Raw genomic sequence first — 25,810 nt, 5'->3', positions numbered from 1 at the left:
GGGAAGGGAACAGGGAACAGCCCTCCCCGCGTGGCCTCCCCAGCACCACCCACCCCCCAGGACCTCCAGTGTTGACTCTGCTGGGGGCTTCTCTCTCCTGGGGGGTCCTTGTCCCAATGGGAGGACTCCATGGGCCGCAGGAGGTGTCAAGCTATTTTCTCTCCTGGAACTGGGTTGCTGGCAGCTCCCAGATGCAGGAGGAAAGGCTCAGAATTGCCTTCCTAATAAGGAATTGTTGATGTGAACTTTGGACGGCAAACACTGCTTACATTTCCTTTTCCGTTTTGATGTGTTAATGGTGTGCGGCAACGCCGTGACGCACGGGGACGCAGGTGACGGGTGCCCCCCCCGCAAGGGGACCATGCACCTGTTTGATAATAAGGCATGCTTCTCTTACTGCAAATAAAAACTTCAATGGTTTTCTGCCAGAAAGACCCTGTCTTTTATGTAGGATACATAGAGGATCATTTGGCAAGTGATTGGGGATTTTGGGTTAAACTAAAAATAAATTAATTTCATTTTATAGCACTCTGAACACATTTGAGTTAATTATTCATTGAGAATTTGAATAGCACACACTGTTCTGACTTCCGACTTCTCCCAATGAATGGCATTTGCTGTAACGTGACAAAACCCTGAGTCTTAGAATTATTGGGTAATGTGAAAAAAGGAAAAGTTGGTTCTCTGTTGTTTTGCTTTAAGGAAATTATATTATTTTACAGTCACTTAGTTTTCTCCTTTCCAATAAGAAAAATTGCTTTCTTACTACCTGAAAATTCGTGAAGGTCAAGGGGACACACCCTGCAGTGCATTAAAAGCCACCATCAAATGTGGACGTGGACTCAGTTTCCCTCTGTTCTCTCCCACCCTCAAATGTGGACGTGGACTCAGTTTTCCTCTGTTCTCGCCCACCGTCAAATGTGGACGTGGACTCAGTTTTCCTCTGTTCTCGCCCACCGTCAAATGTGGACGTGGACTCAGTTTTCCTCTGTTCTCTCCCACCGTCAAATGTGGATGTGGACTCAGTTTCCTTCTGTTCTCACCCACCGTCCAATGTGGACGTGGACTCAGTTTTCCTCTGTTCTCACCCACCGTCAAATGTGGACGTGGACTCAGTTTTCCTCTGTTCTCTCCCACCGTCAAATGTGGACGTGGACTCAGTTTCCTTCTGTTCTCACCCACCGTCAAATGTGGACGTGGACTCAGTTTTCCTCTGTTCTCTCCCACCGTCAAATGTGGATGTGGACTCAGTTTCCTTCTGTTCTCACCCACCGTCAAATGTGGACGTGGACTCAGTTTTCCTCTGTTCTCTCCCACCGTCAAATGTGGATGTGGACTCAGTTTCCCTCTGTTCTCGCCCACCGTCAAATGTGGACGTGGACTCAGTTTTCCTCTGTTCTCACCCACCGTCCAATGTGGACATGGACTCAGTTTCGCTCTGTTCTCTTCCACCGTCCAGTGTGGACGTGGACTCAGTTTCCCTATGTCCTCTCCCACCATCCAGTGTGGATGTGGACTCTGTTTCCCTCTGTTCTTGCCCATCCTCAAATGTGGATGTGGACTCAGTTTCCCTCTGTTCTTGCCCATCCTCAAATGTGGACGTGGACTCAGTTTCCCTGTGTTCTCGCCCACCATCCAATGTGGATGTGGGCTCAGTTTCCCTCTGTTTTCTCCCACCCTCAAATGTGGATGTGAACTCAGTTTCCCTCTGTTCTCTCCCACCCTCAAATGTGGATGTGAACTCAGTTTCCCTCTGTTCTCTCCCACCCTCAAATGTGGATGTGGACTCAGTTTCCCTCTGTTCTCTCCCACCGTCCAATGTGGACGTGGACTCAGTTTCCTTCTGTTCTCGCCCACCATCCAATGTGGACGTGGACTCAGTTTCCCTCTATTCTAGCCCAGCTTGCCACCATGGTTCATTTCACATTCACTCAGGAAAGGAAGAAACATTGTTTTTAATAGGTATGAAGGCAGTTGTTTTTAACCTAAGGAACAGAACATAATTCTAGCAATGGAAATTACCAACCAAGTGAGTCTGTGTGAGGTTTGGAAGAAAAAAAGGATTTTCACTTCCACACTCTGTGTGTGCGCACCTCCCCCAGTTGAGAGTCACAGATTTAATTACTTTAATTTTGAGCTTAAAATAATTTGACAGCCTAACAAAAACTACTACAGTCCTATAAAATTCTGCTTTTGTGTTTGGTTTTTCAGTTGCTTGGCTTAATATGGTGAATGAATGCATTATGAGTTGTTATTTTAGTAATTGCTATAAAAATTAATGTATGTTATAGCCAAGTGTTATAAAATTAATTTAACAGCAAAGTAAAACTAAAGCTGCATTGATTTCTCGCTGTACTTGTGCTTAAAGACGGCTCCATGAGGCAGGCCCTGTGATCCTGCAGGCCGGCAGGAGCAGGTGCTACCTGGCTGGTGCGGTCGCCACCCGTCCCCTCTTGCTGCCAGGCAGCTTTGCAGTTTCCAGGCTATGGGGGAGTCGAGGCGGGTGGTCAGTAAGAGACAGTGGGGAGTTGGGTGGTGCAGGTTGGCGTGGGGTGGAAGGAGGCGTGGAGTGTGGGTGTGGAGAGCCTGGGGGAGGCTGGACAGCAGCTCCAGTACCTGCGCAGGGGGACAGGGTGCAGGGGGCACGGGGCAGTGAGTAGCTCCTGGAAACAGCCATTGGGGTTTTTATAAATGGGCCTGTCTTCAGCTCTGCACCACATTCCTGCTGGGGCCGGGTGGAGATTGGAGGTGTCGAGCGTGCGTTTCTCCAGGTGAGGGCCCAGCTGACACAGCCCGTGTTTCCTGGAGGCCCCTCACCTGGGAACGTGCCCCTGCTCTTCTCAGAACAAAATAAATCTTAAACTCTACACATCACCTTTCCAGAAAGTGTTTAAGTCTGTGTGCCTGTTAACTCACCTAAATTTAAAGAGTAATGATACAATATGCTTCTTTTTAGGGGAGAAAACCTAGCTGATTTAAAAGATAAAATCAGAGGTCGGGGGACGCAGCATTTTGGAGGAGACGGGGTTTCTGTCCTAGTGGGCAGCAGTGTTTCCTGAACTACTGTGTTTGCTCTATTATTACATTACAGAAGTGACACGTCAAACCTAGGGAAATGGAAGGCAAAGTGCCCCCCCCCCCATTCAGAGATAAACGTTATCAACGTATTCATGCACTTCCTTCTGTTTTTGCTGTTTGCTTTTTATTTTAAGACCACGTTCATAGGATGGGTATATAATTGTTTATGGTGACTTTAAAAGCACCTTTCTTGTTAAAAAGAGTATTTTTTCATTCTGGAAAATTTAGACAACATGTTTTGTTTAAAAATTAGTTATAATACCACCATCAAGTCATCATTGTTTTTATACATTGTCTTGGTCTCTTTATGGACTTAATATATACAATTTAACAGATGGGAAATAACATAATTTTATGAGTAAAATGTTTGTTGGCGTTAGAGATGGAGCAGAGAGGAGGCACAGGGCTTCCTGCTGGCTGAGGTGTGTGGCCAGGGTGTGACCAGTGGCCTCCCAAGTTTAGGGTCTGCACGGAGAAGGATTTCTAAATCACCTTACACCACACCCCCTGCAGCCATGTGCCACTTTGATAAGGGGGTGTACTCTGATAGATTTTTCAAGACAAGATTTTGCTGGATCTGAGGCTGTTTTGGCTGCTTCTGGAGACGGCAGCTCTGGAACGTTCATGCCAGCTCTCCCTCAAGACCCCACGGATGCCATGTCCTCATCTTTTGGAATCCAGTGTTGTAGAGGAGAAGTCTGAGGCCAGTTTGATTTTTGCTTCGTGGTAGGAAACTGATGTTTTCAGGCTTTTCCCCTTTATTTCCATGATGAAGATGATGTCCCACCTCATCCGGAGGGGTCTTTCTTGTCTTGTCGGGAACGTCCAGCCTTTAGGTGCCTCTTCAGGTCCTCAGTCCCTTTCTCAGCTTCCTCACAGTCCTCCCTATCTCATCCATCTTCACTGTAATTCGGTTATTTTTTCATTTTTACGCTCACTTTCCCATGCGACTTTTGTTCTTGTTTCACAGATGCTGGTGCTAAATTGTACGTCTGAGGCCCAGGGGCCGTGTTTCATTCTGTCTGCCTCTGCATGTACTTTTGAGAAGTAGGGGCGGGGTTGCCCCCTAGGTGCTGTTTCAGCTGGACCTGCCCAGGCTCCCTGAAGTGGGGGCATTGGGCAGAGCCCATGTGGCTCTGTGGTGGGCCGTGTTGCTGAACCCTACGTCTGAGATTTGGGGGCCGTGTTTCATTCTGTCTGCCTCTGTGTGTACTTTTGAGAAGTGGGGGTGGGGGTTGCCCCCGGACGTTGTTTCAGCTGCACCTGCCCAGACTCCCTGAAGTGGGGGTGTCAGGCAGAACCCGTGTGGCTCTACGGCGGGCCGTGTTGCTGACAGAGCAAGAAGCTGCGCTCCCAGGATGCGCCTGCAGCTGTGGGCAAGTCTGGGATTGTGATGGGATCGTTTCCTTCTCTAAAATACATCTCAACTATTATCCAGAGGGTTGGCTGTAGGCTTTCAACAGCTTCACTCTTCTTAGTGACCAGGAGACAATTCACTAAACAGAGTTGCTGTCAGGGTTTAATTAGTCAGGAGTTTCTGCCAGAGGCTGGCAGGACAGCTCCCTCTGCAAGCCTCCTGCAGCCTCCCCATCCCCACTCTTGGGCCCGGCCACCTGCCTTGGTCTGCAGAAGGTGCACATTCTCTGTTCTCCTGAGGGGCTCCTGGACTTCAGGACAGCCTTGGCAAGCTGATGTGTAACTCCCAGTCTCTTCTCTTTTTTAGTAAGGAATACGCTCACGGAATCCTGATCTTCTAGATTGTTTCATCTTTTTAAAACAGCCGCAGCTTCCTAAGCCACCTTGTGTCTGAGTGTGAATCACTTACTATTTTTTACTGCAGAATGAACAGAACTGGAATCGTAGGATTTAGAGGGTGATACAAAGACAGAGGTTAGGATATTCTATTTTCTCACCTCTTCCATACACTTTTTCCTTAAATGCACCCTCATATGTCTGTGAAGTTCTTCCCAATTCTGTAACTTCACTCCACCCTCAAGTGGATTATTTGTGAACAGTAACAAGTATTGATGTGTGCAACTCTGCAACCCAGCCGGAATTAATGCTTTTTATTTATCAATGGATGGTCATTGGATGGCCAGAGGGATTCCCTGTGCATTGTGGGGGCCCAGTGCCTGCTTGTGAGTGACATGGACATAACGAGGGTTAGGGAATCTCAGCCTCTGTGATTCGAGTAGTGACATCAAGGCAGGTGGATGACTCTTTGAGCTTGGTATGCTCCTGGGTGGCACAGCACAGCTGACGTGGAGTGGGGCAAGGGCTTGTTCCACGGGCTTCTGTGTTTTTTCTGTTTTTGTTTTTTTTGAGATGGAGTCTCACTCTGTCACCCAGGCTGGAGTGCAGTGGTGCGATCTCAGCTCACTGCAGGCTCCGCCTCCCGGGTTCGTGCCATTCTCCTGCCTCAGCCTCCCCAGTAGCTGGGACTGTAGGTACCCGCCACCACGCCTGGCTAATTTTTTTGTATTTTTAGTAGAGACGGGGTTTTACCGTGTTAGCCAGGATGGTCTCGATCTCCTGACATCATGATCCACCTGCCTTGGCCTCCCAAAGTGCTGGGATTACAGGCTTGAGCCACCGTGCCTGGCCTGTTATTTTTTTTTTGAGACGGAGTCTTACTCTGTCGCCCAGGCTGGAGTGCGGTGGCGCGATCTTGGCTCACTGCAACCTCCACTCACTGCAACCTCTGCCTCCCGGTTCAAGCAATTGTCCTGCCTCAGCCCCCCAAGTAGCTGGGATTACAGGCATGTGCCACGCCTGGCTGATTTTTGTATTTTTAGTAGAGACGGGATTTTGCCATGTTGGTCTGGCTGGTCTTAAACTGTTGGCCTCAAGTGATCTGCCCGCCTTGGCCTCCCAAAGTGCTGAGATTACAGGTGTGGGCCACCGTGCCCGGCCCTGTGTTTGATTCTTAAATCTTCTTTTTCTTTTTAATCTTTCTCTTTCTGGAGGACCACTCAGTGGATATGAGGAAGAGTTCACAGATGTCCATATTACATTCCTTTCTTAAATTAGCCTCCCTTGAACACTGCTGTAGGGTACAGATGCATGAAGGGCTGAAAGGGTGGTTGTGTCCCAGTAAGTGTGAGCGTGGAGCTGGTCTGTGAGACCCCGGTGCCGGTGAGGGCACCCGTGTGCGATGGCCTGGGATGGGGGTGTGTGGAGCCCTGACCCTGGCACACGCCCTTCAGCTTTGATGTTTCAGGCCCTTGCTCTGGTCATCAGTGAGCAGAAGGTCTAACAGCAGTGATATTTATCACTAGTTGTGTTGGCCAACGTGTTAGGAGGGTGAAGCTGTTTGACTTAAGCTGCTTGATTGGTTTGCATTTAAATAGACACCTGGTAGCCTGGTGCCTGGACACTTGCTCTGTGACCTGCCCCATGTGGCTCCTCCCTCTGGTATGCATTAGATGAGATGGGCGTGTTTAGGGTGATGTGGCCCTAGACTGGAATGCATTAGAAGTGCAAACCCCGCCCCACCCCAGACCTGCCCCACCCCAGTGTGACGTTAGGAGGCGGAGGCCCAGCATCCTTCACCTGCCCTCCAGGTAGGTCTGAGGATGCTGAGGTTTCAGAGCACTGCTTTGCTAGCACACCAGCGAGTCCTGCTTAAAGAGGCCAGGATCTGAAATGGCAGGTTACCAAATTGTGTAGCAGAAAAATAGAAATGTTTCCTTAGAATGGGTGTAGGAAGGAAAATAATTTCCTTCTTCATATCTGGAAAATATTTCAAATTAGTAGGCACTATTTGGAATTATTAGTGGTCTCCTGTATTTCTTTCTTTCTTTTCTTTTTTTGATACAGGGTCTCGCCCTGTTGCCCAGGCTGGAGTGCAGTGGTGCAATCGTGGCTCCCTGCAACCTCTGCCTCCGGGCTCAGGTGATCCTCCCACCTCAGCCCCCTGAGTAGCTGGGACTACAGGCGCGCTACCACACCTGGCTAATTTTTGTATTTTTTTTTGTAGAGACGGGGTCTTGCTATGTTGCCCAGGCTGGTCTCGAATTCCAGCATTTCTCCTGCCTCAGCCTCCCAAAATGCTTCTGTACCCCTGCCCCAACAAGGAAGGACAAGAGGTGTGAGCCACACGCCTGTCCTCCTGTCTTTCCTTGTTGGAGCAGGGATGTAGAAGCAATTGCCGCAGCCGACTTGAGTACATCTCACTTTACTTAGCTTTCCTCACGGGTAATCTGGCAGTGCTGTGCACCAGTGCTGCTGGCCAGCTGTTTTTTCAATGTACTGGCAGAAATCAAGCTGAGACCCGGGTTCCTTTCTCCCTGGGTACTGACCAGGTGGGAGAGGAGGGGCGTTGTGTGAGTATCATCTTGATGAGGGCTGGTGGGGGAACATCAACTTTAAGGTGCCTGGGATCTAAGGCATGGAACCCAGCAGTGCAGAGGAACGTAGGGGATGTAGCCTCGGGAGCAGAGACGTGCGGGCCGGTGCCCTCGTTCCTGGCGGGGTCTGAGTGCAGGAATAGGTTGGTGATCCAGCCGAGGTCACAAGACCTGCCTGGATGCATGGCTGGTGTCCGTGCTGGCCCCAAAACTGCCCATTTGGGGATTCCCCTCAGTCGCAGACTCACCTAGGGGTCCGGAGAGCGTCCCCAGTATGACCTCAAAGAACGAGGTGTTGCCTTGAGATCTTCCAAGGTGAGGGTAGGAATTTTTTTTTTTTTTTTGCAATTAGCAATAATTTGTTGTGAATGATCTTGGACCTATTTTCCACTTCTTTGTGTAGGAAGAGAGACAGAACAAAAAGTCTCAATGTGCCAGATGCCACGTAATGAAGCCATGGGGTTAACGTTGTTGATTATTACGTAGCATCACGTTAATTGGAACATATTCACACGTGTCCACAGCGTGTGCGTGTGCCCAGTCTGATGAGCACGTTGGGTTAGGGTCGCTGCTGGTTCATGCAGACCCTCTGGGTGGGGCTGTCTCTGTGGCTTGGCCAACACCCTTGCTGCTGCCGCTGTTGGAGTCTCCAGCCTTGACCGGCCTTGCTGCCCCCAGGTTCTCGGGGCCTGCGCACCCTCTTCCCGGCGCGCACCCTCTTCCCGGCGCGCAGCCTCTTCCCCGCGCGCAGCCTCCTCCCCGCTTGCACCCTCATCCCCGCGCGCACCCTCTTCCCCGCGCGCAGCTTCTTCCCCGCGAGCACCCTCATCCCGGCGCGCACCCTCGTCCCCCGTCGCGTCCACCCGGGGTCTGTCGTGTGTTTCTACTCTGGCCATGCCCGCCTCTTGCTGTGAGCTAAGTTTATTGAGGTGCGGTAAGAAACCAACAGAGGGGAGCATAGTCCGAGGCTGTCAGGGCGGGAGGGAGCCTTGGGCATCTCTTCCCCAGCTCTGGCGACCCACCCTTCGGGATGTAGTGCAGGGGAGAGGTGAGTTCTAAAGGTAAGGCTGCGGTGATTTCCTGAGCCTTAATTATCTAACACTTGGCCATCTGCCGTGTGGCCCTATCGAAGGGCACCTCTGGGGACAAAGCAAAGCCTTTGGTGGCCGTGGGCGGGGCGGCCGTGCCTGTCTGTGTGTCCTGCACGGGGAGCCCTGCCAGCCGTGGGGACGTTCAGGCACTTGCCACCTGTGGGAGGTGTGTGTTAGCCGCGTGGTAGGTGCGGATGCGTGGAGGGACAGGCACAGGCCCACAGGCGTGGCGGGTGTGGGAGATTTAGCCGCGTGGTAGGTGCGGATGCGTGGAGGGACAGGCACAGGCCCACAGGCGTGGCGGGTGTGGGAGATTTAGCCGCGTGGGGATGCGTGGAGGGACATGCACAGGCCCACAGGCATGGCGGGTGTGGGAGATTTAGCCGTGTGGGGATGCGTGGAGGGACATGCACAGGCCCACAGGCATGGCGGGTGTGGGAGATTTAGCCGTGTGGGGATGCGTGGAGGGACATGCACAGGCCCACAGGCGTGGCGGGTGTGGGAGAAAGCGCGCGGAGTGCCCAGCAGATGCTGTGTGGTCAGCGGAAGCCATGGACACAGGCCGGGCGGGGGAGGCACATCTGGAAATACCCTTTAAGCAGCATCAATGGATAATGCTGTGATTTGGCTTCCTTTCGTGGTCCAAAACACGATCTAGTGATGTCGCTGATTTGTGTGTACCTGGGACAAGGAACTAAATGTATTAGGGCCTTGATGTAATCTGTAAAACAGGCACAATATGCCTATTTCAAAGAGGCAGTGGACATGAAAGAGTGCTCTGAACTATTCAGTGCAATGAGAATGCTTCGTTGTCATTAGCAAAGTAAAATGCCTCCAAGGTGAGCTTGCCATGCGTTTAATGACCGTGGACATGAACTTCCTAAACCTGCCAGAAAGTGCTTCCAGCGTGGCTTCATGCAGTGGCTTCAGTGGAGAATATGCATATGCGGCTGATACTGAGAGCTGGGCAGCACCCTGACGGCCTGACACATCCCCATGTGTGGACCGTGAACCGGGCAGCACCCTCCCGACCTGACACGTCCCCATGTGTGGACCGTGAGCCGGGCAGCACCCTCCCGACCTGACGCGTCCCCATGTGTGGACCGTGAGCCGGGCAGCACCCTCCCGACCTGACGCGTCCCCATGTGTGGACCGTGAGCCGGGCAGCATCCTCCCGACCTGACGGGTCCCCTTGTGCCCATTGTGGGACCTCCATCATGCAGGCAGGTGACATGCATCAAACTCAATGCAGGGAGGAGGGTCCAGGATTGTGTGCGGGCTCCGTGTCTCGTCCTTCTGAGGCCTTCTGGGAAGCCAGGAGGGCAGTGGGGTCTTTTGTGTGTTTCCTCCTGGTGGCCGTGGGTTTGTAGAAATGGCTTTTTGCAAAAGGGCCCGGAGGCGGAATTAGAGCCTGTCCTGGAAAGGATGATGCCTTCGCGGGCACCTCTTTCCATTACTCCAGTGCTCCCGTGATTTTAAATATGTGCACTCTGCAGACTTCAGCCCTCTAGTGTCCTGGGTGAATAAATGCCAGGATTGCTCCAATGCCGGCAAACCTGAAACAGGAATTTCTCTGCATTAAGTTTGTCACCAAAATGGGAGGTAAGGGGAGAGGGGAAGGAACTTCTTGGCCTCGTCAGCCCTTTTCTTGAAACTCACAGTCAAACTTTGTCAAGTTCTAGGTGATAGTGCTTGAGGTGATGCACTTATTTATGTTATGTCTTGTTTTCTGAGTACGGTGCTTCGAGAATTTAAATATTTAGGTGAAATTGCCATGCACAGTTGAATTGGCACCATAATTTGACTCTCTGTAAAGCCTTTTGGTTTCCTGTTAGAGTGACCATTTTTTGAGTCAACTGAAGCAAACCCTGCTGTCAGCACGAAGGAGCCACTTTATAGTTAGAGATCAAATTAAATAGAATTCTCCTAAATAGAGCGTGCTCTTTTCATAAATTTTAAAAATTCATTTATTCATCAAACACATATTGAGTACTTATCACCCTGGTTGCTAGTTACTGTTCATATATGTTTTTAAGGAATTACTTCCACCTAGCTCTGAAATAACATTGCATTTAGAATTTAGCCCAGAGGTGATTAAGCATGAGCTTTTCACAGCAGTCCTGTTTTCATTTTTACTTGAGAACATGTTCTCAGACTCGGTGCCCAGCTGACGTTACCTGTGCGTTGCCCGAGGCACACACCTGGCCAGGGCTGTGTCTCTGGGGCTTCAGAGGAGGAAGGAAGGGCTGCCAGGCGTCTGGCCCTTCCACATTTCCCTGGTGGAGGGATTAGGCGTTGGGCAGGACTTTTGGCTTGTCTTAATGGATTAGCTGGTGTCTCTCAGTCAGCTCTGCCTTGGTGTTAAGCTCTGGACTGACTCTGACTTCTGAGTGGCAGAGGAGAGGGCGGTGATTTAGAATCAGTCATGCAGACCAGGGCACTCAGCGGGTCTTGGGTAAAAAGTGGTGGCAATCGATTGCTTGCCCTTTTGGGAGAACTGTGTGGATTGACTCCTCTGAAGACCTCTTTCTTTTGATTTTATCTTGAGACTTTGTAGAAGCAAAAATGCCTTTAAACAAAATTAAATGATGGGCTTTTGTAATGTTTGTGTCTCCCCAAGATTCACAATTGGAATCCTCACCCCCGAGGAGGTGGTGCTAGGAAGGGGAGCTTTGGGCGGTGAGGAGGTCGTGAGGGTCTCATGAATGGGATTTGTGCCCTCATAAAAGGGACTACAGAGAGCTCCCTCGCTCCTTCCACTGTGTGCGGACCCAGTGAGAAGGCGCCATCTGTGAACCAGGAAGCCCTCACCAGACAAACCTGTCAGGCCTTGACCATGGACTTCCCAGCCTGAGAGCTGTGAGAAATGAACTTGTGTTGCTTGTCAGCCCCCGCCTAGCCTATGGTGTGTTGTTACAGCAGCCTAGGTGGACGAAGGCAGGTTGTGAATTTTCTGTCATATTTTCTGGCTTCAGATACTTGGTAGGGAGATGTCACCATCTTACGCAGGTGGGACCGTCTGGAATCAGACGTTATGTTATGATTTGACCCTGTTCTTGCCCCACGCCTGTGCAGTTCACACCTCCAGGTGTCTTGGCTGCCCGCGGCCCCTCCAGGTGTTTCTGATGCGGGGATGTGGGTGCTGGTGCACACGAGTCCCATGTGGTGCCGGTCGCAGCTATGCCGTCGGGGAGCAGGACTAGGAGCTCCCGCCCCTTGTGAACCAGCAGCCTCACCGGGAAGTTGCTGAGAAGTGTATGACGGAAGGTGATCGCGCCTCGAGACTGAAACTTCCTGTTTACAGGGAACTGAGGTGCATAGGAGGGAATTTAATGATGCCCCGAGAGACAGATGCATCTGGGGGACGTTCTGCAGGACGTTGGCCCCAGACTCTCGAAAAGTCATCACAGATAAAGGGTGTGAGGCTGTCCCTGATGAAGTTGGGGAAGGAGAGTCACTCGGCGCAGTGTGTGGCCCAGATAGAAAAGACGTTTTCGGGAGAATTGTGCTTATTGAATATAAAGTGGACAGCGATGCTCTGAAATGGTTCTTTTCTGCCGATGATGGTTCTGCGGCTGCAGAGGGGCCTTTATTCTTAGGGAACGCGTGCGTGAGGACTCGGCGAGGCGGCAGGAGCCTGTCACCTTCAAGTGGCTCCAGAGGAGAAACGAATCTGTCTCTCTGTATGATCTACAGAGAGAGTGAGAGAGAGAGTGAGAAAGCAAATCTGACGAAATGTTAGTTGTCGGAACTCCACGTGGAGAAAACTTGGCCACTCATTGTACTGTTCTTCCACTTTTTAAATATGTTTGAACATTTTCATAATGAAAATGTGGGAAAGTAAAAATACATCTGGAAATTGGTATGGAAGTGAGTCAAGCCAAGCACCCTTGGGTTCAGCCGGGAAGAGCCGACGAGCCATTGGTGTTCTGTCGACTTGTCATGGGGATTTCCTCCTCCTGAGTTCACCACCTAGTTTTCCTTGTGATAAAGTTATTTTATATGTAGCTATGAGCACAGGTTGATGCTGAAAACACACGTGTAGTGTGGATTGTCATTAAGAATGTGGAGAACTGGCTAAAGAAACCACTTGTCCAGTTTTGAGATGAGCACTGCCTGCCTCAGCATCTGTGGTAACAGCTTCACTTGGGTGCAGAGCTTGGCAGAGGTTTGAGTGACTCTGTCTCGATGATCGTCTGTCGGAGGACGAGGTTAAGTGTCACCACCGAGGACCCCGTTGAGCCTCTGGGCTGGAAGTAACTTCCCCTGGGCTGGTGTGGCAGCCTCTGGGGGTCTTTCCTGACAAGACCCTTCACTGAGCTGCAGTTTGGCCACCTCTGCCCTCGCCTCCCTGACTGCAGGGCCTCGAGGTCTCACCACCTCCAGCCTGAGCGCCCAGTGCCCAGGGGCAATTTCCCGCCTTCCCCGGGGGCTCAGGATGCCGGCTCCTGGGGCAGTGCCCGCAGCTGTGCCCCTCCTCCAGGGCTGGCCACGGCCTCCTGCTGTGTCGTACCAGCTGCTTCCCCGCAGCTGCAGCCCACACTGGGTGGCCGCTTCTGCTTCTGTTGGATGAGGAGACGCAGGCCCTCGCCCAGGCCCCCATGGGCCCTCGCCCAGGCCCCCATGGGCCCTCAACGCCCCAGAGACCCAGCTTCCCGGCCTTGCCCCTACTGGCCCTAAGGCTGTGCCACCTCCCCCTGCCCAGCCCCTGGTCTCTGTACAGTGTCTGTCCAGGACGTCTATCCATCCATCCTTGACATCCTGTCCAGATGAGGCCACTGTTATCCCAGTCTGTGAGGGGCGATTACAGCCCAGGTGCTGGCCGATGTGGAGATGCTGATGGACTTCAGTGTGCAGGAAAGCGAGTTCCTTCATATCCACAGCCAGCTGGGAGCCCACCCCATTCACAGGTGGATTTGCCTTGTTTTTTGGCCCAATCACCTACATTAGATCAGAAGAATCACAGTTCCCTGCTCTTCTGGCTTTTGTGATTGTCGACCTCTCTCCTCTGCCTTCTATTGGAGGGTGGGGTGTGTCATGGGTTCGTGGAATCCTCTCTCTGTTCTTGTGTAGCCACCAGGGACTGTTATCCAGGCTGATTCCACAGGAGGAGTTTGGGGTGAGTTCCTGAGCGAGAGTTGGGAAGACTGACGTCTGCGTAAATCTTGCTTGTTCGTGGTTATTCCTCTCGGTCTTCTTAAATTCTGAAAAATTGGGGGCCAATTAGAAATAAAGATTTAGGTATGGATCGGTGAGGACAGAATGTTGATCTAATTGGCTTTACGTTGTGTGTGATAATTTTACGCTACCCTCCGGAAGAACTTAAGATGTTGACATTGTCGTGAGAATCATTTTTTTCTGTTTCTTTTTTTTTTTTTTTTTTTTGAGATGGAGTCTCGCTCTTGTTGCCCAGGCTGGAATGCAATGGTGCAATCTTGGCTCACTGCAATCTCTGCCTCCTGGGTTCAAACAATTCTCCTGCCTCAGGCCCCAAGTAGCTGAGATTATAGGTGCTCACCAACACACCCAGCTAAATTTTTGTATTTTTAGTAGAGACGGGGTTTCACTCTTAAGGACGTTGTTCAGTAAGTACTAATTGGTGGCCTGCCGTTGAACTAATTTCAGTGTAGTACTGACATCATCAGCCATGGCAGAAACTTACTTGGCATCCCTGGAAGAGAGGGCAGGGAAGCATAGCAACCTGAAACCACCTCATTCTCCAGCGCTACTTCCAACTCTGAACTGATGGTCATTACGAGTGGATCTGCCCAGGACAAGTAGTTTAGTGTAGCTGCCTTGGACGGGCAGGTGAAAAGTAACAAACCGCCAGAAAACTCAGCTAATAAAATGTTAGGAGAGACTTGGGGCACCAGGAAGGGGTGAGGCCTGTCTCTCTGTGTGCCATCTGTGTGGAGCCTCAGTATCTAGGGGACAGCGTTGACGCCGAGCCCCAGGTTTTTATTAGCGTTTCCCTGAATAAAACGCCACTCGTAAGCTGTGGACTGGGAGGCTCTTTCTGATGATTAGGCTTCATAATGCGGGATCGCTAGGCAAGGTGGACGTGAGGGCCATAGGATCTGGAGACTGTCCAGGGCTGCTTTCTGGAAGGCGGCCAGCCTGCTGGAGGGGGACAACAGGCTTGTCCCTTCAGCAGTGAAGCCACCAAAGAGAGTCTTTTTGAGAATAAAAGAGAGAAGCTTTTAAGGAAAAAAGCAGTTTCTGTCTCTGTTTGGGAATTGAGTGCATTTTCCCGCATTTATACAGAGATGTTCCTCAGTTCCCACTGTGTGCCGTGGCCCCGCTATGGGGTAGGGTCACCCCACCGCGTACCTAACCCAGCAGAACTCCTCTGCAGTTATTTCAGAGGCTGTTTGCATTTCTTGTGCCTCAATGGGTGGAGGGAGTTTTTCCTCCTACTGTTTTTAGTCACTTTTCTTAATCTAGCCTGTTACTGGGATAAGTTCCAGAGCCGAGCAGTTTTAAAAACAATCTTTGCACCTTGCATGGAGAGCAGTCCACCTGTGGGTGGTTTGTTCCCGGAGGTGCTGCAGTGGCCTTGGGTGACGCGAGGGCCCCCTGGCTCAGGATGGGCTGAGGGAGGAGTGCGTGAGCAGTGGGCACCGGCTGGAGGCAGGGGAGGTGTGGCCACCTGTGGCTCAAACTCTCCCCATCCACTCTATGGCACCGCCTCGGACTCCCCGCGTCCGCTCTGCGGCACCGCCTCGGACTCCCCCCTTCCACTCTGCGGCACCGCCTCGGACTCCCCCCGTCTGCTCTATGGCACCGCTGGAATGTGAATGCTGTTGCCCTGGACGTTTTCTCTCTCTGCTCAGTGCCCAGGCTCTTGGGTACACAGGCGGCCCCGGGTTTTATTTGGAAAGGGTGCAGAGAACAATGAAGTAACCCACGTGCCTAAGCTTTGATTCACATGAAGAAATGTAGAGGCTGCTGAAATCCTGGTCATTTTAGAACAAAGTATCTTATTAACATTTTTCTAAAAGAAAGAAATCATTAAAAAATTGATCCCGGTTGAGGTAGAAGGATCTCCTCCTCATCCTCCTCAGTTCCTTCCAGAATCAGCTTCGAGTTCAGCTGCAGAACGGGTTCTGGTGGTGGCTGGAGCAGCCGAGGAGGGTGCCATCGGGTCTGAGTTCACACCGGTGCCCGTGTGGTCTCCAGTTACGGTGCTGGCCGTGGAGTCTGGGTTCACACCGGTGCCCGCGTGGTCTCCAGTTACGGTGCTGGCCGTCGGGTCTGAGTTCACACCGGTGCCTGCATGGTCTCCAGTTACGGTGCTGGCCGTCGGGTCTGAATTCACGCTGGTGCCCGCGTGGTCTCCAGTTACAGTGCTGGCCGCTTGTAGCTTTCTGGGAAGTTAGAAGGAGGATCATTTCATCGCCTCCCTGTCCTCCCACACCTTGACCTATGCTGGGCCACCGCGAATTCTTCCTTTTAACTGTTTCTCTCTTCACAGGCAACACTGGCGTTTTGTGGTCCTCGTTTGCCTCTTCTGAAAACGGATTCTGTGTTGCTTTATAGAATCACATGGTCTCTTTTACGAATTTCGCTTTTCTTTCATAAAATAATCGTGCTTTTATCTCTTCAATCTCAACTCTGTTCCCTGACACAGGCTCTAACCAGCTCAAAAATTAAAAGTAATCTTTGATTACGCTTAATACTTTCTAAAGTTTTCAAGTTTATCAGCATGTGGGTTACTGAACATTGACTATTTATTTAATGGAAAATTACATTCTAAGTAGAGTATTAAAGTGAAAGTGATCTTTTGATTTTATTAAAATATTCAGGTAAACATATTAAAATGCCTTCGCCAAACTTCATGCTTGTATATCATGAAAACATTAAGCTGCTAAGCTCTCTCTGCTCCTGGGAATGCATTACTAGAGTATGTGTTTGCAGGTGTCATTCCAGTCTTAGTTTTAGGTATTTTTAAAGGGGTTGGCTGGAGAAGTGACATTTAGCATTGAGTGAATGTTTGATAAAGATTTGTCTCTATATAAAAATATTTAAAAACAATCTTTAGCGTTTCCTCTTAGGGTTCACCCATTAAAGAATGGTCTTGTAAAAAAAAAACACGTTAAGAGTGTTGGCGCCCAGAGGTGCTACCCTGCCCACAGTTTCATCATCCGCTGTCGCCAGGCGACACGTCCAGTGTTTATCTGCATGTCAGATGTGGCCACAGGGCCACAGGACATCCCTGCGGATGGATGTTCTTATGCAGATTAATTAGGATGGAGACTGCTGCAGAACTGTAAACCCCCCAGGGGCTGACGGAAGCCTGGGAACACCTGAGACACCAGAATCCGCTGCTACAGTGGGTGGAAGGAAACCTCTCTGGAAGATGGGACACGTAATAAGGAGAAAGTACCAAGGCACATGCTGCTTTGAAAACTGAGATGTTTTAATTAAATTAACAATTAAAATAATTTAATTATGTGAATTATTTGAACTCATTTTAGTTCTTTTTAGGAAATTAATACTTTAAGCAAGTTTGTTTTTGTGAATCGTTTGAATTAATTGAGTCAGCACAAATGTTAGCATTGATATCTGACCCCCTTCCAGGGTTGGGGCAGAGGAGATGGGGGCGGAGGAGCCAGGCCTCCAACCCGCTTTCCCCTGGAGCTCAGCCAGAATTCCCCATTGAGGAGCCCTCAGCTCCCTGAGAGCCAGGAGCTCTTGCGGAGAAGCCACTGTCTGCACGCCACCTGCTTCGATGACCCTGCTCTGCCATCCCTGTGCTCCAAGGGCCAGGCCCTGCCGTTGCCTGTGCCAGACGGGTCTCAGGGAGATGCCGGCCAGCAGGTATGCATGGTGAGGCCTGGGCATCACGGCCCGAATTCTGTGGCTGCCAGTTTCATTCTCTCGTTGTTTGTCCCCCTAGCAAGACTTATGAGGTTCCTTGAGGACAAGAACCCCTCCTCCCACCTGGTCTGTTTCCTGAACATTCACTGCACTAGCATGGCCCAGGGACAGCCCTTGGGAATCAGGGCGTCAGCCACGGTAGAGCGGCTGGCACTGCTCAGCACCACGACGGACGTTGGCCGCTGTGCTTCGCTTTGGGGACATGTTTAAGTACAAAACTAATTTTAAAATTTCACCATTATTTCAAGACAGCTGAGAGCATATTAGCACAGAATCCCTGGTCTGAATGAAATCGAAGAGTTCTTATTAATTATTCATGGTGCCATGAATATGTTACCTTATTTTTTATAATTGCCAGTCTGTATAATTAACCTTTCATTTAGTTAAAGTACTTAACATTAAGTAGAGCTATAATTACAACTGTTTTTAAAAGTATATGGAAGAATGTTTAAATGTTTAATTAGAACCACTTTTTTTAGCTTCATAAAGAATTTTTTTTACCTGTCAACAAGGATCTTTAATTATTTAAACCAAAAGAGAAGAACAGACCAGAAAAGAAAAACAACTAGTCAAGCTGGGAACTGCGATGGTAGCGTCGTTCCGTGAGTCTCGGGTTTTGCTTCTTGGGTTTGTGGTCAGAGTCCTTACCTTTGATTTCCTAACACAGGTTGTTAGAGTTGGAAGTGAGCGTGGAGATGAGTTAGTCCAACTTTATTCTTTCACGGATGAGAAAGCGAATTATCTTCAGCAAGGTGGGTGCAGGTGTGGCCCCCGGGGGACACTGTGGGGAACAGGCCGCCCTCGTGGGGAGCCAAGTTCGTCGTCTCTGGGACAGAGCCCAGGACACTTCCCCGGCTGGCTGGCCTCTTCCTAGAACCCCACACATTGCAAAGGATGGAGTCCAGATCTATACCATAAAGAAACGAGGGCGGTTACAGAAAGCACCACAATCTCCGCTGAGTGGCTCTGGGCACCCCAACGTTGGGACACCTCAGCATCATGTCTGGCAATCCTCAGGCTGTGCCCAGCGGTAAGGCTGGGCCCGATCAAGGCTGCGGTGTCCACCCTGAGAGCGAGGGCTTCCTTCCCCCAGTGTGGGTTAAAGCAGTGAGGCCGGGCCTGATTGAAGCTGCGGTCTCCACCCTGACAGCTTGAGCTTCCTTCCCGCAGTATGGGTTAAAGCAGTGAGGCTGGGCCTGCTGGAGGCTGTGGTCTCCACTCTGAGAGTGAGGGCTTCCTTCCCCCCAGTGTGGGTTAAAGCACCATGTGTCCACCTATGCAGTGGCTGGTCCCAATGTGCCCTGAGGGGCAGAAACCCTGGGTCCTGCCGCTGGTCTGGGGTATCTACTTCCCATTCCTGCAGTTCCTGGGAGTGTCTGTGTGTCCAGGGGGCTCCGATCCCTGCCTCAGGACCACAGGTGAGGGGTCAAGATCGCCCGCTTTGGAGTTGGCCCGGATCTTGGTTCTGTGTGGCTCTGGAGCAGTTTTGTCCTCAGGAGAGGGATCCTCACAGCCGCCTCTTGGGACCATGAGGAGAATTAATAGGATGACCCCCAGGTAGCTACTCGTAGCCCTGTGCGGGGCCAACCGTGTGTCTCCACCGCCAGTTCCTTCCGTCTGTGCTCCGCCCAACTGTCACATCACCAGCCTTTATTTTCTTTTTCTTAGACTCAGACAGCGAGTGCCCCACTGGCCTCAGCAGCCCCTTCTCTAACCTGTCCTCAAGTCAGTTCCTCACCGACAGCCCTGACCACCCATTGGCATGACCAAAACCCCACCAAATAGAACCCAACTTTCCTATTAAGCAGTGCAGAGCTGTCCCAGCCCCACTTCCCACAGGCTGGCGTCATTCGCCATGGGATCCGTGGTTCTCACCTGGGGCTGGGGGTGCCCCTGGCATCTGGTGGGGAGTGTCAGGGATGCCCTTCCAGGTCCAGGATAGTCCCCCAGCTGGTGGCCGGCAGACAGCAGCACACAGCCTGATGTCCCTGTGGCTTCCGGTTCCCCGAGGCCAGCTGTGCTTTGCTGCCTCTTCATCTTCTCAGACGGGTGCCCTCTCTCCACCTTCGCTGGTTAGCAATGTTCATCCATTAGAGCTCAAAGCACTGCCTGCTGGCAGCACAGCCTCTTCTCTTGGCCCTCTGTCCACCTGTGCCCCACGGTCTGTTCCGTGTCCCCGCCTTCCGCCTGTGCCCCATGGTCTGTGCCATGTCCCCGCAGGCCCATTAGAGCAAGGCTCCCAGGGACAGAGCGTTTCCTGTTTGTGTCTCTGTCCCTGGCACCATGCCCGTTGCCAACAGAGGTCTTGGGTTGATTGTCACCAAAGCAGATAATCTATATGGCTGTAAATGGCTGTAAACATGCTTGATTGGGGTATTTTTTAAATAATTGGATATGTAAACATTTGAATGTGACACAGGTGGATTTTTGGGCCAATGGTCTCGTTCTTCAGGGAATAACCACAGGCCCATCCACAAGGACCATTTCTGGCTGATTTATGGAACACTGTTCTACCTGGTTAATTTTGGACGTTATCTCAGCCTGAGAGGTAGGTCAGCATGTGATGAAGATCACTGGTTTGAATCCTAATCTGCTACTTAGAAGCTGCATATTTTCCTGCCATGTTCTGTGCCTCAGTTTCTCGCTTGGTTAGGTAGGAAAGGTATGAGCTACCTCAGAGTCGTGAGTGAGGCCTGCATCGAGTGTCTGCATTAAAGTGCCGAGAACTGGACCCAGAGTGTTGATATTTAAAGACCTTTACACATTCCGATGCTGCATTTTAGTACCCCGGTAAAACAGCAAAGTCGTTACAGATGCAGACACAGACCCTCGGTGAGGTGGGGGGCTGATGGCGGGAGGTGGGTCACCGACCCTGTAACGAGGGCGTGGTCTGTTCGAGGCTGAATGAAGTGCACGTCTTCACGTGTACCACGGTGGTGCCTCTCGTGAAGTCCTGTAAGCGTCCACGTGGCTGAGCCGTGCGGTCTGTTTGTGACGTCTGGCAGGAGCAGAGCTTTTGGGCGCAGCCTCGCTCTTGTGTGCACGGCCCTCAACGATCTCAAAAGTCTGAGGCTTAAAGCAGGCTTGGGGCTTCCCTTACACCTCCCGGACATCTAATTTGCCTGGCAAACATGTTATTCTTGGGTGTAAAGGTGAAGGAGTGGGTGACTCTGGTGAAAGTGTACTAATTACTGCACTTCTGGGTCAGTGGCGCTCGGTTGAAGACACTATCTACCCTGGGTGGACATCTCTGGTGTGGTGAGAACCGGCGGCTGGATGTCGCGAGGTTGCCAAGAAGATGCCCGCTTTTTCCTTTTTCCTCAGTAACAAAACCCTACTTTGTTTAGGGAAGCAGCGAACCCAGCTGAAAATCCAATTCTCTTGTACGGCGGAGCAGCTGGTGACACAGGTCCAGATGCTGGGATGCTGATGGGGGGTTCTGGAGAGGGAGGTGTCGGGAGGGTTTCCCGACCCACAGCAGCCCTGGGCCCTTGTCCGGCCTTCTTGCCCGGGGCATGACGCCTGGAGGGAAAGCAGCTTCGGGGGCCTGAGGGCCGCAAGGCAGAGTCCTGGTGTGTGGGGCAGGCCTGGGCCAGGCTCCTTGGAGGATGTTACAGAGCCACTGCGTGTGCGGGGACCACCCACCTCTGAGCCCCACGCAGATTTTCCTCCATAGCCGAGCGAAATCCTGGTACGGCGAACGAGGCAGTCAGAGGCACCTTTTGTGGAAGGAGGACAAAGCTGGAGGGAAAGAGGTTTTCCTAAAAGGCACAAGGCGCTGATACTGCGTTAGGAGTAATTCGTAGGAGCATGGTTGTTGGTGGGTGGAAAACTGTAGCCAAAGAATAAATGGGAATGGCCCTTCTTGGTATTTAACTGATTCGTTCACGAATGGTCCAAACAGTTGTAGTGAAAAAAACATTTTGGACACAGATGTTTTCATCCTGCCTGACGATCGACGTGACCGTGGGGTGTTCCATCCTTCCTGGGCAACAGTGAGAGGGCCTGACGATCGGCGTGACCGTGGGGTGTTCCATCCTTCCTGGGCAACAGTGAGAGGGGCTCAGGCCCTTCTGGCCCCATGCAGGCATTTCCCCAGGGTGTGTCCCCCGTCCTGAGTAGGCCGGAATGCATCTGGGTGCAGCTGAGCCTCTTGAAAAGGGAAGAGTCATGTGACATGCTCTCGGTGAACAGGAAAATGAGGGAGGACAAGGAGAGGGGCCTGGAGGTGAGGAGGATGGTGAGCAACACCAGGGATGGGATGGAGGGTAACCCCGGGGACGGGGGGACAGAGGGTAACACCGAGGATGGGGGATGGAGGGTAACACCACTTCTCCAGGTGCCTTTGGGGGATGCTGCCACCCCTCCCACCCCAGAGTGAAGTCAACAGGATTCTGTCCCCAGGAGCCCCAGAGCCTGGCAGCTGGGATTGGCCCAGTATGAACCACTGTTCACTGGCTCTGCACCCTGGGACAGGCTCCCTGGTGTTTCCGCCCCAGTTTCCCATCTGGACAGTGAGACCCTGACTGTCCCCGTCACAGGCGCACATGGAGCCCTGGACTCTAGCATGTCATTGGCACTCGTTAGTGTCAGCCCTCGTTAGCGTTTCTTTTGTCGTGGTCCACGGATGAAGTGGATCTTTCTTTGTGTATTCACAGACCTCCTGCTCACTTTACCTTCTGGGAACACTTTGTAAATAGCTTCGTATGTGGGGAGGACTCAAGTGATTAATTGAATATTTCATCAGGTGCAGTTCTCTGTGTCCCAGCTTGCAAAATGCTCTTTTGACACAACATTTGGTGAAATTTCCAGGGACTCCTGTGGTCAGCCTCATGGTTTCACTCTGTCACTTTCTAATGCCGTGTTCTTTGGGAGTCTTTTAAATTAAGCGCCGTCATTTAAAAGTAAGTTTTATAATATGCAGTTTCAGGTTACTTCTTTACCTTTGTGTCTTAGGCAGTGGCTTCCCACCTGTGAGTAGTCAGAAAGGTTCACACAGTTTTCCAGGGCGGCCTTTGCATTTACTGGAACTATTAAGAGCTCGTTCCTGCTTTGGCCGTGATTGAAGCGCAGTGTGCGTGAGGTCGTGCGTGGCTTAGCATCTTCTGCAGGCTAGAGGTCACTTTCGTCCTTCCCCGAGCCTGCTCTGCTGTGCTGAGTGTTCCCTGTGGGCGACGGTCATACTGTCTGGCACAGGCCACCGAGGCCACAGGGCAGGCCCCACGTAGTGGAGCCTGCAGAAAGGCAGAGCCTGGCCTCCTCGCCGCCTTTCACAGGGAGCAGAAAGCGTAAGCCTGTTATTAGAGCTGTGCTAGCCCAGAAAGCCTCCGAACAGTGTTTAATTTAGGAATCGGCTCCTACCAACTGCCCATTTTTAGGATGTATTTGAGTTTTTGTGATTTTTTTTTTCTGCACTGAAGCTACTGTGCTGGCTCTGAGTCACTGTCATGGGACTTCACGTTGCCCCGATGGGAAGCGGCGGGGGAGGAGGGCTGCACAGAGGCTTGCGGCCGTGATAATGAAGGGCTTGTTGCTTCTTGGGACAGTGAGTTCAAGCTGTTTGTAATTGTCAGCGTAAACAGTGACCCGCTGAGGACACAGCTGTAATTCAGGGTGGCATGGTTGATTGTCATCGTTAATATCAGGCACCTGCGTCTAAAATGACGGTGCCTGTAGTGCGGCTCCAGGAGGGCTGGGCAGCTCCTGCTCAACACACATGCTCCTGGGCCCTGGCAGCCAAGGTTGCACCGCCGGCCAGGCCTGCAGCTGTGGGTGCAGCAGGGCCTTCAGGGCACCGAGCGCCTCCCTCGTTTGCTCGTGGGGCCCACCCCTCCGTCCCCAGTGTGGCTCCCCCCCGGGTTCTCCCGGCCACATGCACACCTCCGTCTTCACAGCTTCCGTAGTTTTCTCGTGGGTGCCCCAGGTGAGCTCCTGGGGAGGGTTCATGTGTCAGTCAGGTTCTCTCCAAGCGTCCCTGGCTCGTGGCTCAGCAGGTCCCTTTCAGATGAGTCAGCCAGCTGTGTGCCTGCATATTCAGCATACTTGTCAGGGGGCTGCCTCAGGTCAGAGCAAGACCGACGCTCGCCTCCGTGGGACTTTGGAGCCCGCCCTGGAGAGACTCCAGCCACGTCCAGAGGGGCTGCCCGGGCCCCCGTGGGCTGGTGGGAGTGACTTCCAAGCCACTCAAGGCCCCACTTTGTATTCCTACACCCTAGAAAGCCACTTAAAGAGCCGTGTTCTGGTGCTGTGTGCCTCTTGAGTGAGGCACAAAAGCCTGGATGTGGAGCTGAGCGGGCGCTGCCTTCCTCAGGCTGTGCTTGTGTTTTGGGGCCCCTGGAGCACTTGTGGCTGTGATTTTCGACGCTGTCTGTGGGCTCCCCTAGATGGTCCCACCTGCAGCGTGAGGGCCCCATCTGCAGCCACCGAGGAGCTGGCAGGTCCGGCTTTGGTCCCACTCAGTCCTTCTCAACTTTGGTGACAGAGGTGACAGCAAAGCTTCAGCTGGGAGCCCCAGGCCTTCTCCACTTGGGACCCTGGGACCGAGATAACACAGATCCCTCCATCCACGTGCTGGGGGCCTCGCCGTGCGGCTCCCTTCTCTGGTCAGGGGCTGCGCCCTTGGGCTGGGCAGTTCCCGAGTCCTCGCACTCAGGGGCTCAGGGTGGGTCCTGGGTGCAGAGAGAAGGAGCAGGGTGGCGGTTCGAGCCCAACTGTGTTGGCTTCATCTTCGACCTCTTGTCTCTAAATATATTTGCGAAGTTTTCCATATGAAAACTCAGAAGGAATTTTTAATGACTGTGTAATCTGTGAATGCTGTGGAAGCCAAGTCTGTCCGCCTCTTTCATCCACCTCACTTCTCACTGTTGGGGCTGATTTTGGCAGCATTCATAGGGGTATGGATGCAAGGGGCAGTGGCCAGCCCTCGGCCCTGCATCCCTCCCCTGCTCCCCACAGCCCTGCATCTCTCCCCTCTTCCCCTTGGCCCTGCATCCCTCCCCTGCTCCCCTCAGCCCTGCATCCCTCCCCTCCTCCCCTCAGCCCTCGGCCCTGCGTCCCTCCCCTCTCCCTTCAGCCCTGCATCCCTCCCCTCTTCCCCTCAGCCCTGCATCCCTCCCCTCTTCCCCTTGGCCCTGCGTCCGTCCCTCCCCTCCTCCCCTCAGCCCTCGGCCCTGCGTCCCTCCCCTCTCCCTTCAGCCCTGCATCCCTCCCCTCTTCCCCTCAGCCCTGCATCCCTCCCCTCTTCCCCTTGGCCTTGTGTCCATCCCTCCCCTCCTCCCCTCAGCCCTCAGCCCTGCATCCCTCCCCTCCTCCCCTCAGCCCCACAGCATTTCGGTTTCATCCCCTTCTCTGCACCCGTCCTCATGAAAACCTAAGTGCGGCTGGAGGGAGACGCCTGTGCCCATTCCCGTGACCTCCCTCGCCAGCACGGCTGCAGCGTCCCCTTGGCAGGCATCCGTCTGGTGCTGCCTCTGTGCCCCCTCCTGTCAAGTGCGGCTGGAGGGAGATGCCTGCGCCCGTTCCTGTGACCTCCCTGGCCAGCCCGGCTGCAGCATCCCCTCGGCAGGCATCCATCTGGTGCTGCCTCCGTGCCCCCTCCTGTCACCTGATGCTCGTGCTCCTGAATCTTCATATGCGTGCTCCGTGCAGCCACCTCACTGGCTCCCTGGGAAGGGTGACAATGTCTCACGCCTGTCAGAATGCTCCTCTCTGTGCACTGAATATTCCAACACAGAATCATTCCTCTGTGATGATTTATGCTTTGCTCTGTAGAATTGGAATAAAGAAAAAGTGAATTTAGACATTACAGCCATCAGGCTGAAGCTGGGTAATTGCATTAGGGAGTTAAATGAGAGCATTTGAGCTTCTCGAGCTCTAATTCCAAATCTTCGTATCCCCATCACCCCATACCCAGTGTCTAACACAGCTCTTGATCTAGTAGTTTCTTGATAAATGCTTATTGAATTGAACTGGACTGAGCTTAACATTCCCACCCGGAGTTAGAAGCCAGTCCCTGAGCAAGTTGCATTTAGAACGTGAAGAACGTGAGTTTGACGTTACTGTGGTAAGGGGTATCCTACACATCATAATTCCAAGTCAATATCGGGTATTTAGTCAAATGGACTCAAGTATAGAGAGGCATTGGCCCATCGGCGAAAGGGCAAGGCATGGTGCTTTAGGTCCAGGTCCCTGATATCAACTATGAAAATAAAATGTTGTCAACTCCAATTACAGCCCTGTCCTCAGCTGGTCACTGTTTATGCTAACAGTTATAAACAGCTTGAACTCGCTGTCCTGAGAGGCAACACGCCTTCCATTCTCACTGCAATGCAGCTGCTTTGGTGGATGGAACATGCCCCTCTTCCCTCCCTCCCTCCCTCCCCCTTCTTCTCTCCCCCTCCCTCCCTCCCCCTT

General features: G+C 52.1%; 1 protein-coding gene, 1 long non-coding RNA gene and 1 pseudogene across 6 annotated transcripts in view; 2 read left to right on the top strand and 1 right to left on the bottom strand.

The window, feature by feature from the left end:
* Positions 1–186, bottom strand: part of DIP2C-AS1 (DIP2C antisense RNA 1) — a 2,602-nt gene extending 2,416 nt beyond the window's left edge. Inside the window, exon 1 of the long non-coding RNA XR_008669180.2 lies at positions 64–186. This is a non-coding gene — a long non-coding RNA (DIP2C antisense RNA 1). The remainder of the gene's footprint in view (positions 1–63) is intronic.
* Positions 1–25,810, top strand: part of DIP2C (disco interacting protein 2 homolog C) — a 419,803-nt gene that overhangs the window by 38,703 nt on the left and 355,290 nt on the right. The gene's annotated exons all lie outside the window — the stretch shown is intronic.
* LOC134759192 (uncharacterized) lies at positions 174–25,810 on the top strand (annotated as a pseudogene). The gene has a single exon (XR_010135137.1). The product of XR_010135137.1 is annotated as an uncharacterized protein (transcript).

Source organism: Gorilla gorilla, chromosome 8 (assembly GCF_029281585.2).
Source record: "Gorilla gorilla gorilla isolate KB3781 chromosome 8, NHGRI_mGorGor1-v2.1_pri, whole genome shotgun sequence".
NCBI lineage: Eukaryota > Metazoa > Chordata > Mammalia > Primates > Hominidae > Gorilla > Gorilla gorilla.
The sequence above is the reverse complement of the archived record's forward strand: the minus strand, read 5'-3'. Positions and strand labels throughout refer to the sequence as shown.